We start from the raw sequence: 12,505 nt of genomic DNA, 5'->3' as shown, positions 1-12,505 counted from the left end.
ACAGTTTGATCCTCATCTTACACCAGTGTGGATGTCAGTTTCCAGTGACATTGGTTTTTGATGTAGTTAATTTGTTATGTATGGTCTATTGCACCCTCGCCATTCTACATCTAGGGGCACAGCCTTTTCATTTTATCCATTTTTATAATTTCAGGGTTTGTGTTTCATAAATATTGCATGGTTTGGATCATTTTTATGGCCATATTTCCTTCTCAGTTGGATGTGCTTCTTTGTTTTCTTCCCATATATGCGGCATCCTTCTATAATGAATAAAGAGTATGCCTGGTTCAGATGTGGTATCCGTCATTGGGTTTTAAAATCTGACTCTCAATTTAGATAATGTCCTGTAGATACTTTCGAAGAATGATTTTTTCTCTTACACCAGTTTCTCTACCAATTTAATATGTGGTTCTAGCCATTTATGTGAGAGGAGATAATGCCTTGTATCAGAAGTTATAATTTTCATGTACTGAAAAATGTATTTCTAAAAGGTACCTACACCTTTTCTCACTTTCCGCTTTTCCTCGCCTCTGAAAACCGATTATTCCATTTTCTGCTAAAGCTCGAAGTGATAGGTAGAATTGAAGAGAGATATTGTCACATGTATAATGAAAGTCACTCTCTTATTGGTGGCGGACTGTCGCATGAAGATTTGTATGAGAGACATTAAAGTTAGTCATTTCCAAAGAAGGGGAGAAAAAGGTTTGTGGCATTCATAAATAATTTTTTTTTGCATATAGAGGACAAGACTGAACGAGAATAGCTATTTATGTGAGAGGGGTAAATTACCTATCGGATATAAATTTTTAGTATATGAAAATTATAACTTTTGTTGAAATATACAAAAAACTAAACGTCAAACTTCACTCATTTTGGACCATATTAAGAAGATTACTCAGTGAGGTTGAAGTTCTAGACTACATTAGCTTGGTGCCTTATATACTATATTATAGAAAAACATGTTTTTTATGTATTACAAGTGACGTATTTGTAGATATCATTATTTTATTGCATGTACAATAGTATAATTATATGATTTTGCTGTGGGTAGTTGCTTTTGCCTTGTTATTGTTTTATCTTTGCTCTTAGGAAAGCGCTTTCTGTGATCCTGTACAGCTTGATGGAACAACTGTTTTCTGATTCCTTCTTTGTTATGATGGAGTTGTCCTTCTCAGTAAGGGCCACACAACATTCAAGAGTTCAACTGTCTTTTTTGCTTCTCTCTCTGTAGTCCTCTCTGACTTTCCATGGCTCAGGGTCATTATTTTGAAATTCCATGAATATTCTGTTTGTTGTGTTCTTTGTTACGAAATTTCCATACAGATGGATACACTATGGAGATTAATTCATGTATTCTTCTCATTTAGTGCTCTTATCATTGCTTGTTTTCACTTTGTAGGTACAGTTGAATCAGAGAATGTTAAGCCAATGAGTTCCTCATTGAAATAACATCGATGTCCATCACATTTTGTACAAGCAGAGTTTGAAAGAATTCACTATCTTATGCTTAACAAGACATTATGAGAAGTTAAAATCACTGCAAGGAGAAAATATAGCATCAGGTGCAGTGAAATATGCCCCTAATAGACTTGAACAACAAACATGGAGATGTTCTAGAGTCCTCTTTTCTTGTGTACAGTGAATAAACTATCCCATAAACATATACATCTTGAGGGAAATAATGTTTTGGCCTTTCATTATGCATTAATGTACAAATTACACTCTACAAGGAGTTTGTCACAAAGAAAGGTTATGACTAGTTTAAAAATCTCTTGATAATTGTCCCTATTTTGTAGCAATGATAATGTCTTTATTTCTTTCTGTGGTTTGTGCTACATCCTTATGGTCATCTGCATTTTTATAATTGGTCTGGTCTGTATATTCCCAAGAATGCTAGAACTGATTAAAAATTACAATGTCTGAGCTAGAAGAAAGCTCCATACATGTTTGAAAACACGTTTTAGAATAGGTTATAAGATGTGATATTAGCATGTCCAATACAAGATATTCTTTTCAGTCTTTGTTCTGAGAGCACACACTTCACTTCTGGAACCAGTATTGTTCTATATCATGTTAAAGCAAACTGTCTTTACATGATGAGTTGGTCCCTCTTCATCCAGCAAACATGTTACAGCAGAATTTCCAGCCTTTCCAGTGCTAGAGCTCAACATTGGAACACTCAGGAATTGGTTTACTCCTTCTCCAGATAAGATCTTTAGCAGATTGTCAATTTGATTTTTCCATGTTATTGGTATTTGTATCAACCAAATTCATCAGCACTAGTGTGGGATGATTTACAACAACTGATAGTTTCATTCAAGGACTGCTTTTCCTGCTCTTTGTTTCTTCATACTGTTCAAAGTTCAACTACTTTGAACAACCATAAATGTTATTCAATGTGGATAAAATCTTGTATAAATTACTTGTTTATAACTGGAACAAAATGAAGGGTTAGGGTATTATAAATCAAAACTGTAAAAACAAGGACCACCAAAATAGCTATGCTATCATTAAATATAGTAAATATTTAAAATTAATTTTTATTACTATCATCTAATGATGCAGATGCACTAGTTTATGGGAAGTTTTGTAATTTGATCATGTTCATGGTTTTTTTTAAGATTATCAACTTTTAATTTTATTGTGTTTTTTGTGAATAATTTTTTACTTTTGTATGTTGTATATGAAATGAGTTTGTTTCTGTTTTATGGCATCTTGATGTTTTGCCAAAGGTTATTAGACCTTATATTGTTTAGGTTATTGAGAGTTATTTCATATTACCTTTTATAGTGTTTTAATTTTTGTTAATTATTCCTTCCAAAATACAATGTTTATTATTGTATTTTTTATTTCATGGTGATCTTTGTTAAAAGATTTCATTTGACGTCTTTATCATTTTTGTATGGTTTTATTTTATATTTTAATTGTTGTTAAAGAGTTCAATTTATTTTTAACAACAACATAACCTCTCATAGAATGGCTTTGGTGTTTTTCACATGTAAACTGTTAGCTTATGGTTTCATCTTTTGATCGACTAGTGATCTAATTGCAGTTTTAGACTCAGGAAGTCAAACCGTTTTGATTGATGTGTTTAACTGTACCAAAGGTTTCATAGATTAATTTACTCTAATCCTGCCTAAAAGAATTTCAAATGCCATGGCTATTGAGGATGCCCTTATGTTTCATTCTTGCTCAGGCATTAATTTAGTCTATCATCATTATGGGATTTTAAAATGTATTCTTATAATATTCTTCTTAAAAGGTTTTGAATTATGTCATATGCTTAATGTTAAGCATTATCTGTGTAAAACGTTTTTAATTTTTATTATGTATTATGTTTAGTTTTCATTTTTTCTGTTGTTGAAATATCTTGGTTTCTTTTCTCAAGTTGTTTTTTTGTTTTGATAAATGTACAAATTACGTTTTAATTGGTTATAAGTTTTTAAAATTAGGTATGATCAGATCAAAAAAAGTGCAGAGGAGGAGACTGATATTCAAGTATTTTGTGCATTTCTATCTCCTTTATAAAAATGTGAAGTATTTTAAATTTCTGCAGATGTGTATCATATTTAACTTCTGATAAAGTTAATTAATGAAATAACTATATCATCACACATAACATTTAGCAGTGGAAATGACAAAGACTTCATTAATCTTGACCAAAATAAACAGTGATATTTTGTGTTATCAAACTGGGTGATCATTCAAGTGCAAAACCTACCATTGCACTTAAATGGGTGAGATTAATAGGCATTCTTCATTGAATGTACCTGAAAGAATGTTAACCATATAAATATCAACAAACTGAAATAAGATATTATTGTACCATTGTAATTCTACAAATTTTGCTAGGAAGTTAATTCTGGCTGGAGAAAGAACTAAAATATTATGAAACACAGAATATACTTCAGTGAGAACACTGAGATTATGCTTGAGAAATTTTAATATTAGATCATCCAGTATAGTAGACTGAAACTATTTTCTAATGAAGTGTCTCTACTCTACAAATATTCTGCTTGGAAGCTTTTCAAATCTAATATTACTACTTAAATGAACATTACACAATTATAAATTACTGTTTTGTCATTTAGATGAAATAAATGGCAAAGTCAGGGTAGTGTAAAATGGGCAACCTTGCAATAGTCCTTGTTTACTGTTTTTCATACTTAGGAATGTTTACATTTTCATGTTAATTAATCGGTTCAAAAGTTTCAGTTTCTCTAAGTCAATTTTTAAGTTCTAGATAAATTCATATAAACAACAAATGTAAATTTTTCAAGTTTTCAAATATTATCCTAAGTAAAAAGTTATTTAGAACGTGGCAGTATTTTTGTAATAAAATAACACCCATGATTTAGTTTTTCTAAATTTCATTTAGTTTTTCATTGAATTACTTATTATTACATTTAATTTTCTCTATTATTTTAAACAGTACCTTTAGTTTGAGTAATAAAGTTATGATTTCCTATACAGCTGGAGAAAATTCAAAATGTGAACAACATTTTACTGATTACTTGTCCGTAAGATATTTATTTCAATATATTTCTTTAAAGGGGTTTATATACTAGAGACTACAATGAAATATTTCTTTAGCATACCTAACTTGCTATTTAAAGGATAAATTAAAGTATAGTATGATCTTCAGTTTTTATTTATGAAGGTATTAATGTAAATGTGTCTAATGTTTAAAGTGGAAGAACAAGAAGGCTTTTTCATGTGTAGGCTTATTGAATGTTTTCATGATCACTTTCTTAATATTATGTTGTACAGTCCCAGTGGCTTCCATTCCATATTCTGCTGACACAGATAAGAGAATTCATGATAATCTTATTAAACAATAAAATTTTACAGTGAAAAACATTGTTAAAGAAAGAGAAAAGAAAAGACATGTTCGGTAACTCTACTGCAGCAGTAACAACAGTTGTTGTCACATAAAATAATTCATAACTTTCCATGAAGAGAATGAAAATGGTAAATAGCAATGTAACTAAACTAGAAGAAGTACAAAAATAAAAAATTGTGGATTAAACCCTGCGTGAAAATACAACTGTTCAGTACGACTGCTAGCTGAGCAGCAGTTAACAGCTACAAGATTATAGAGAGTGCTAGTTATGATAGGGTAACATCACACTCCTGTTTATGGATGGTTGTTGCATGATCATTTGCATGTATGCAGAAATAAGTGGGAGTATCAAGGCTAGTGGCAAAACAATTTGCACCAACAGAGGGCAGGATAACATGAGAAAGGTTTCCTGTGACAGGAGGTAAGTCTCTATAGTAAGTATCTATAGGGAAATACATTTTCAGTTTATGAACATTTTAACTTTCCACCTTTTCCTAATTTTGAGAACATTGTTGATGTTTTTAGAAATCAACCAGTTGTTAATGTTTTTAGTATGGGTATCCTCTTCAACTATTTGTAATTTTCCTGTTTTGAATTTTCTGCAAAGCTACATGAGGGCTATCTGTGCTAGCCATTCCTAATTTAGCAGTGTAAGACTAGAGAGAAGGCAACTAGTCATTACCACCCACTGCCAACTTTTGGGCAACTCTTTTACCAACGAATAGTGGGATTGACCATCACATTGTAATGTTCCTACAGCTCAAAAGGCAAGCATGTTTGGTGTTACTAAGATTCAAACCTGCAACCCTTGGAGTTGAGTGTCTTAACCACCTGGCCATGCTGGGCTCTTTTTATATGAATTGGACATATTTCTTCCCTTCTTCCTTCTTCTATGAGCTGTTATTCACTTTATCTTGGCCTCTTTCTGCAATATTTGCCACAAGGCCACATTCATCATCTTCCTTGACTGTCCAAATCTTTGATTGGCTTGGGAAGGTGTTTTATTCACTTATTACCTTCCATTTTGCTTGGATTTTCTGTTGGTTATGACTTTTTTTTCATGTCTTCTTCAATCATGTTAGTCACTTCACAACTTCTTTTGCCTCTAACTATCAACATCTCTTGTATGAGATCTTGCAAATGGAGGTGTGGACAATCCCTGACACATTAGTGTACATTACTTACACCATAGGGAATTTCAATCATTCTTCTCTCTTGACAGTGACTTTGATAGTGAGCTATGCAATTTTTTCCTTTGTTTTGCAGGTTTCACAAACACCTTATTTTAACTACACATATACATCTATTATTGAGATGATGGAACCCACTGGATGGCTGGTGTTGCATTACTTCCCCAAAACCTGCATTGAGCAGTTCACTTCCCCTTGTTAGTGCCTGCTGTTAAGATGAGGTTTTCTACAAAACTGCTCTAGTAGTGTCTATGTGTGTAACTTCCAGAATGGACTGCATTTGAAAACAAAAAACGAAAATGAGAACACTAGGTGTGTATCTACTCTTGCACCTGGTTATGCCTGCTATCTTTGGTTGCAGTAACTCATTCATTGTTTCTCACTGTGGGACCTAATTCCAGATTATTGTGGCTGATAATAAGGGTCCACATAAACCACTGATTTTTTTACTATGCAAATTCCATAATTCTATCTCTTCTAATGTAGTATGGGAGAACACTTGCTTCCCCATTTTTCCTAAGCTGCTTGGGAAATCATTATGAAGAGTTCATAATCATAAAGTGCTATCTCACTGGTACAAGACTGAGTGGACACACTTGAGAATTAGGGCTAGGATGTTACCTGGTTGTATGGTACAGGACATTGAACTGCTTTATTAATCAAGCCATTCCTAGTGACTAGGTCAAGCCAGATGAGTTTCAGATCTTACTCCCTGCTTTTGATTCCTTGTGTTCAACATCTCACATAACTATTTTTTCCAATATGGAATTACCTGACTTATAACCCTAATAATATATATAACACACTCCTTAATGTGTGCTTTCCTGTGAAACTGTGGATGACTGAGCAACCTTCCATTACATCACCTTTAGTGGTTCATTAACATCCAGGAAAACAAATGTTCTAACAATATTTTTTGCTCCACAATCTCTAATGGACATAAAGCATTCCCTGATTGAGATTGCTGTGGTGTCCCAAGTGCTACAGTTCTAGGCCACTGTAATGTATAGTTGTGGTTTGTCAGCTGTTTATCACAGATGGTTCCCTCAGTAGGTTAATGGTATATCTCCCTGCAGTGCACAGAGAGTGGGTAGCCAGTCTTGTATCTTTGCACTAAAAAAAAGTAATCAACAACTACAAAGCTGGATATAATCATATAAATTGTTATTTATTTTATTTCTCTTAATAACATTCACCTGTCTTAAACAGTACCCATGTAGCTGTAACTTGTGGGATTTATTTAGAAGTAGCATGTATTTAGAATTTTCACAAATAAAATGTCAGTCTGTATTGGTACTATAAATTTATTGAATAATATTATAATTAGATAGATTTAGTCAGACAAAACTTAATTTTGTTACAATTTTGTTTTAGATAGATGTACTTTATTCTAATGTTTGTTTTTAAAAGTTTATTACCTTTCTAAAGTAAGAAATTTTGGTTTCTTTAAAAAAGAGATTGAAAAAGGAATTTTAATATGTAAAACATATATAGAAGACTAGCAGTCATAATGAATAGAAAAAATTGACTTTGTGTAATTTGTTTTTGTAAAACTACTTATTGTTTTAAAGTTGTTCATGCTCCTTACCCTAGTTAGTTTCAGGTTCATCTGCAAGGGTGATAGTTTTTACTGGTTTGTTCTTTATTTTAAATCTAGCTCACTAAGAAGAAATAATATTAAAGTTCACATTTTAAAACTTGGCTGCAGAATTTCAATTAAGACTTTTTTATATAAAGAAATATATTTGTATGTCTTTTCTCCTGTGTTTTTCTTATTAAAATCATATAAACATTGTTATGGAATAGATCATCTTGATGGTGGGTTTTAACAAAAAACTGTTATCTATATCAATAAAATGTTTACATTTAAACTCATATGATGCACACTAAATACAAATAATGATTAAAATGTAAGTTATCACACAAAATTTGTGGTTACAAATTAAGGTTTTTGTGCTAAAATATTACAATTTTATTATCTCTTTTGTTTGTTAATTATAAAACCATAGTGTCACCTTACATGTTTTATTATCTCTTTTGTTTGTTAATTATAAAACCATAGTGTCACCTTACATGTTTTATTACCTCTTTTGTTTGTTAATTATAAAACCATAGTGTCACCTTACATGTTTTATTACCTCTTTTGTTTGTTAATTATAAAACCATAGTGTCACCTTACATGTTTTATTGCCTCTTTTGTTTGTTAATTATAAAACCATAGTGTCACCTTACATGTTTTATAAATCAATATTTCTAATACCATTTTTTTTTAAACCATCATGAATTTTTTCACTGGAACTATTTTTACCAAAAAGTAACTTTTGACAGAAGAAACTAGTAACTCAGATGTTTTTTCTGTTGCTGGTTTGATTCTTACAATGTATAATGGGTTGTTTAAGGAGTTCCTACTATTGGTGAGTTTAAATTCTAAAGTATTTTAAAGTTACAACCCTTGAAAACTGTGAGAAATTACTCTCAGCCTGATGCATCAGTTCTTCTGGAACTTTTTAGGGTGTGAGATATGAAACCTTTTTGGAATTTTTTTAAATCTACAAGTAAAAACAGTTTATTTTTAAGACTACTTTCATTCTGTTACTAATTAAAGTTGACTGATGTATTCAGCTGTATTACTTCTTCGAACACCATCCTAGATAATAGCCTGAATAACATTTAAACTATTATATTGCAAAATGTTTCCTTCATCTGTCAGCAAGGATCCTGTACTTTTTGTTTTAAATTAGACTGGTAGAAAAAATGTTTCCTTAGAATATTTAGAATAAAGAGGTATATGCATGGGTATTTAAAAGCAAAATATACTGTAAAAACCTGATTTACATCTAATATCTCCTTATGCACCTCTGAAAATTTTCCTATTACCACTTTCCCTTACTTTTTGTTCTGTTTTCACTCCAATCAACAATATATTGTGTACATTTGTAAAATATGTATAAATTGCATCATGTCGATACATAAACATATTTGCGTAGTTTTATCAGAATGATACCTATTGTGTTTGTTTCAATACAAAATTTCAATCTCCTAATAAAATTATGTTTTTTATCCAAATACAACTTTAACCTAATTTTAGGAGTACTAGAACCAATTTATGATAAAAGCTCTAAATTATTCTTATTGCAGGAGCTTTAAACATGGCTTGAGAAAAAAGTTGCTTTTGAAGTATTATAGTGAATATGCAAATAGCATTTCAGAGAACTTTATGTCTTTCATCATCCAGCACAACTGATGAGTTCTGGTATTGAATGAAAAGCGTCTTTGGAATTGATTTGTGGGAGACAAAAGATAAGTCTGAAACAATATCTTCATACACTTCTGGTTTTGAATCCAAAGTAGACAAACTTGGAGGAATGTGGAAAAAAACAACTGCAGTTGACATTATTTTTATCACAACTTTTATGGCTTTATTAAGGTAATTTTAAATGTTGTTGATCATAAGTATGTTTTACAAAATCATTGTGTTTGTTTCTCTATGAGATGTTACGCTCAGTTTAAACAACAACAACAAAAAATTCCTCAGGTCTGTTTGAAAATTATTCTGAAAGGCTAGTTAACACTAACTGTTAAGTTTGAGTATATATTTTCTTTATGAAACCTACAAATTTTTACACTGAATATTTAGAAACTCATTAAAACATATGAAACATGCTAGCTTTACTTTAGTAAATATAAAATGTTGTTATAATTGTAAATGTAATATATTTTCATCAGATATATTGTACTAATCAACTGCATATAATGGACACTTAGAGTAAACATAATACCGTTTGTACCACCGCCTTTTTGTTGCAGCCATCATTATTAAATGGCAACCTTCCTAAAGTTCGCAGAGGAATAAAAATTGTTTATCGTGAAAGTGCTGTAAAGTAACGGACACAATCTTTGCTTATCTGATATGTGACTGGGAAGTAAGACCATTTTAATTAAACATTTTGCATTTATTAACTTGAGTAATTATTTTGTCTCATATTGTATTTATTTTTTATTTCTTTAAAGGATGTTAGCACTGCTTGTACATAATATTAGCTATATATAAGTTTATAGTTACCGTCTCATTATGTGTCTGTATAGTAACGGTCCTGTAAAATTTATACAGTATAAACACCTTTTTGTTTTGGTTCATTATGTGTGTGGTAAATACATTGCGATAATAAAAAAATCAGAGAATAATTGTTATTAGCATATTTTGCTAAAAACAATAGAAGAAACATTAAAAGTTGGCAATGTGCCGTTTCAAATTTTGATATATGGCACATCAGTAACATTACCACAACTACATTTAATATAAAGTGAAAAGATTTATAACGGGGTGTGTAGAAAAACGGTATTAAATATTACTTGTTATGATAATGTACAATAGTATACTTTTATTTCTGATATACTAATTTTGCCTTTTAAGCCCACGCGGGGAGCCGAAGAATCAGAAATAATTCCTTATGATCTATTACGTTTTGCAGACTTAAGTCAAAATTATAACTTCCATCTGTTAAAAAACAAAGAAAAAGATATTACATAAAACATTTTTCTATGGCCGAGGACTGCTTCATTTAAAGGATTGCAGAATGTAAAATCTACGAGTAATGATTTCATTGTATGTATGAATAATTAGTTTTAAGAGTATATACCATAATAATAATAATAAAAGCAACCTGACAACCCTTTGGCAAATTACTATAATTTTTTACGAAACTTTTACGAAAGCTCGAATATATAATTTTGCTTACATTTGCCTTCATGTACGACGAATAAATGGCCTGGCATGGCCTAGCGCGTAAGGTGTGCGACTGCGACTCGTAATCCGATAGTCGCTGGCTCGCGCCCGCGTCGCGCCAAACATGCTCGCCCTCCTAGCCGTGGGGGCGTTATAATGCCACGGTCAATCCCACTATTCATTGATAAAAAGAGTAGGAGTTGGCGGTGAGTGGTGACGACTAGCTGCCTTCCCTCTAGTCTTCCACTGCTAAATTAGGGATGGCTTGGTGCAGTGGGCTAACAACCTACTCACTTAAATACTTGTTGAAGATTCCGCAAGCGATTGCGGCCCTATGTTCCTAGATGGAATCTAATGGTGATAACTAACTACGAATAAACATCGTAACATACATTGTTATCGGAAAAGAAAAACAAGCCCGAAGTGTTCTAAACTGGAAAGTTTGTTTGTTTGTTTGTTTTGGAATTTCGCACAAAGCTACTCGAGGGCTATCTGTGCTAGCCGTCCCTAATTTAGCAGTGTAAGACTAGAGGGAAGGCAGCTAGTCATCACCACCCACCGCCAACTCTTGGGCTACTCTTTTACCAACGAATAGTGGGATTGACCGTAACATTATACACCCCCACGGCTGCGAGGGCGAGCATGTTTCGCGCGACGCGGGCGCGAACCCGCGGATTACGAGTCGCACGCTTTACGCGCTCGGCCATAAACTGGAAAGAAATTAACAGTCTTGGGCAAATGTAGTTTTGATTTTTGTTTGTACATTGCTCCAACAAAAAGAACTACGGTTCCTTTGGGAATTGACATTGAAAAGGAAGTTTAAAATCGCCAGTGGAAGGATATTCCAGTCTGAAACATTGTGAACATTAAAACACCATTAAATTTTTTTAATACAATTGTTTCCCTTTTCTTGTTTTTGATTTTCTACTAGCTTTGTTCAAACAAAGTTCTTAATGTTGTAGAATTCATGTTTGAAAATAAACGTCGGACAGTAAAACTACATTGTTGTAAAACACCCTTTGTTCAATTTGAACTAAAAACTCCAGAACAATCTGTGATGGAAAGAACGTGGATAGCCTTGGGTTAAAACATTCACATTTACGTTATTTACTAAACAAAATAAGATACTTCACTCAGTTTTTGGTCATTGCTTGACAATTACTGACTTAACAGACAAAATTATAAAAGTGTTGCGTGCCTGTGTACCACGCGTTTTCTCATTCCTTATTTTAATGTAGAACTTTTATAAATTTTCATTTATTCTGAGCATGTGCTGTTTTAGAATAACACGTATTTCAGAAAACTATTAATTTCTAGCTGCTTTTGTTACATTGTTGTTCTCTAGAAATTAGAGGTGTTCCAGGCGCGGCATGGCCAGGTGGTTATGGCACTCCACTCGTGATCGCGGGTTCGAACCCCTATCACGCCAAATATGCTTACCCTTTCAGCCGTGGAGGCATTATAATGTGACGGTCAATATCCTTATTTGTTGGTAAAAGAGTAGCTCATGAGTGGGTGGTGATAACTACCTGCCTTTCCTTTAGTCTTACAATGGAAAATTAGGGACTCCTAGCAGAGACAGTTCTCGTGTATCTTTACGCGAAAATCAAAACAAACCAATTATAAATTAGTTGGATATATTATTATATTTTCCAATAAATGAATGAATTAAAAATATGTTGCTCTTTGGAATGCTAGAAAACATAATACAAAGTATGTATTTATAAATAATCTTTCTTTGTGAAT

General features: G+C 32.2%; 1 long non-coding RNA gene across 3 annotated transcripts in view; it reads left to right on the top strand.

The window, feature by feature from the left end:
- Positions 1 to 282: 282 nt before the first annotated feature.
- The window catches only part of LOC143249659 (uncharacterized), a 63,649-nt gene continuing 51,426 nt past the window's right edge, over positions 283 to 12,505 (top strand). For 2 of the 3 annotated variants that reach the window (XR_013027888.1, XR_013027887.1), the window contains exon 1: positions 283 to 702. This is a non-coding gene — a long non-coding RNA (uncharacterized LOC143249659). Of the gene's footprint in view, positions 703 to 9,171; positions 9,461 to 9,840; positions 10,171 to 12,505 lie in introns of those variants that run through there. The other variant, XR_013027889.1, reaches the window with a different exon arrangement.

The sequence above is a fragment of the Tachypleus tridentatus genome, chromosome 4 (genome assembly GCF_004210375.1).
Source record: "Tachypleus tridentatus isolate NWPU-2018 chromosome 4, ASM421037v1, whole genome shotgun sequence".
Classification (NCBI taxonomy): domain Eukaryota; kingdom Metazoa; phylum Arthropoda; class Merostomata; order Xiphosura; family Limulidae; genus Tachypleus; species Tachypleus tridentatus.
This window is presented reverse-complemented; position numbering and strand designations above follow the sequence as displayed.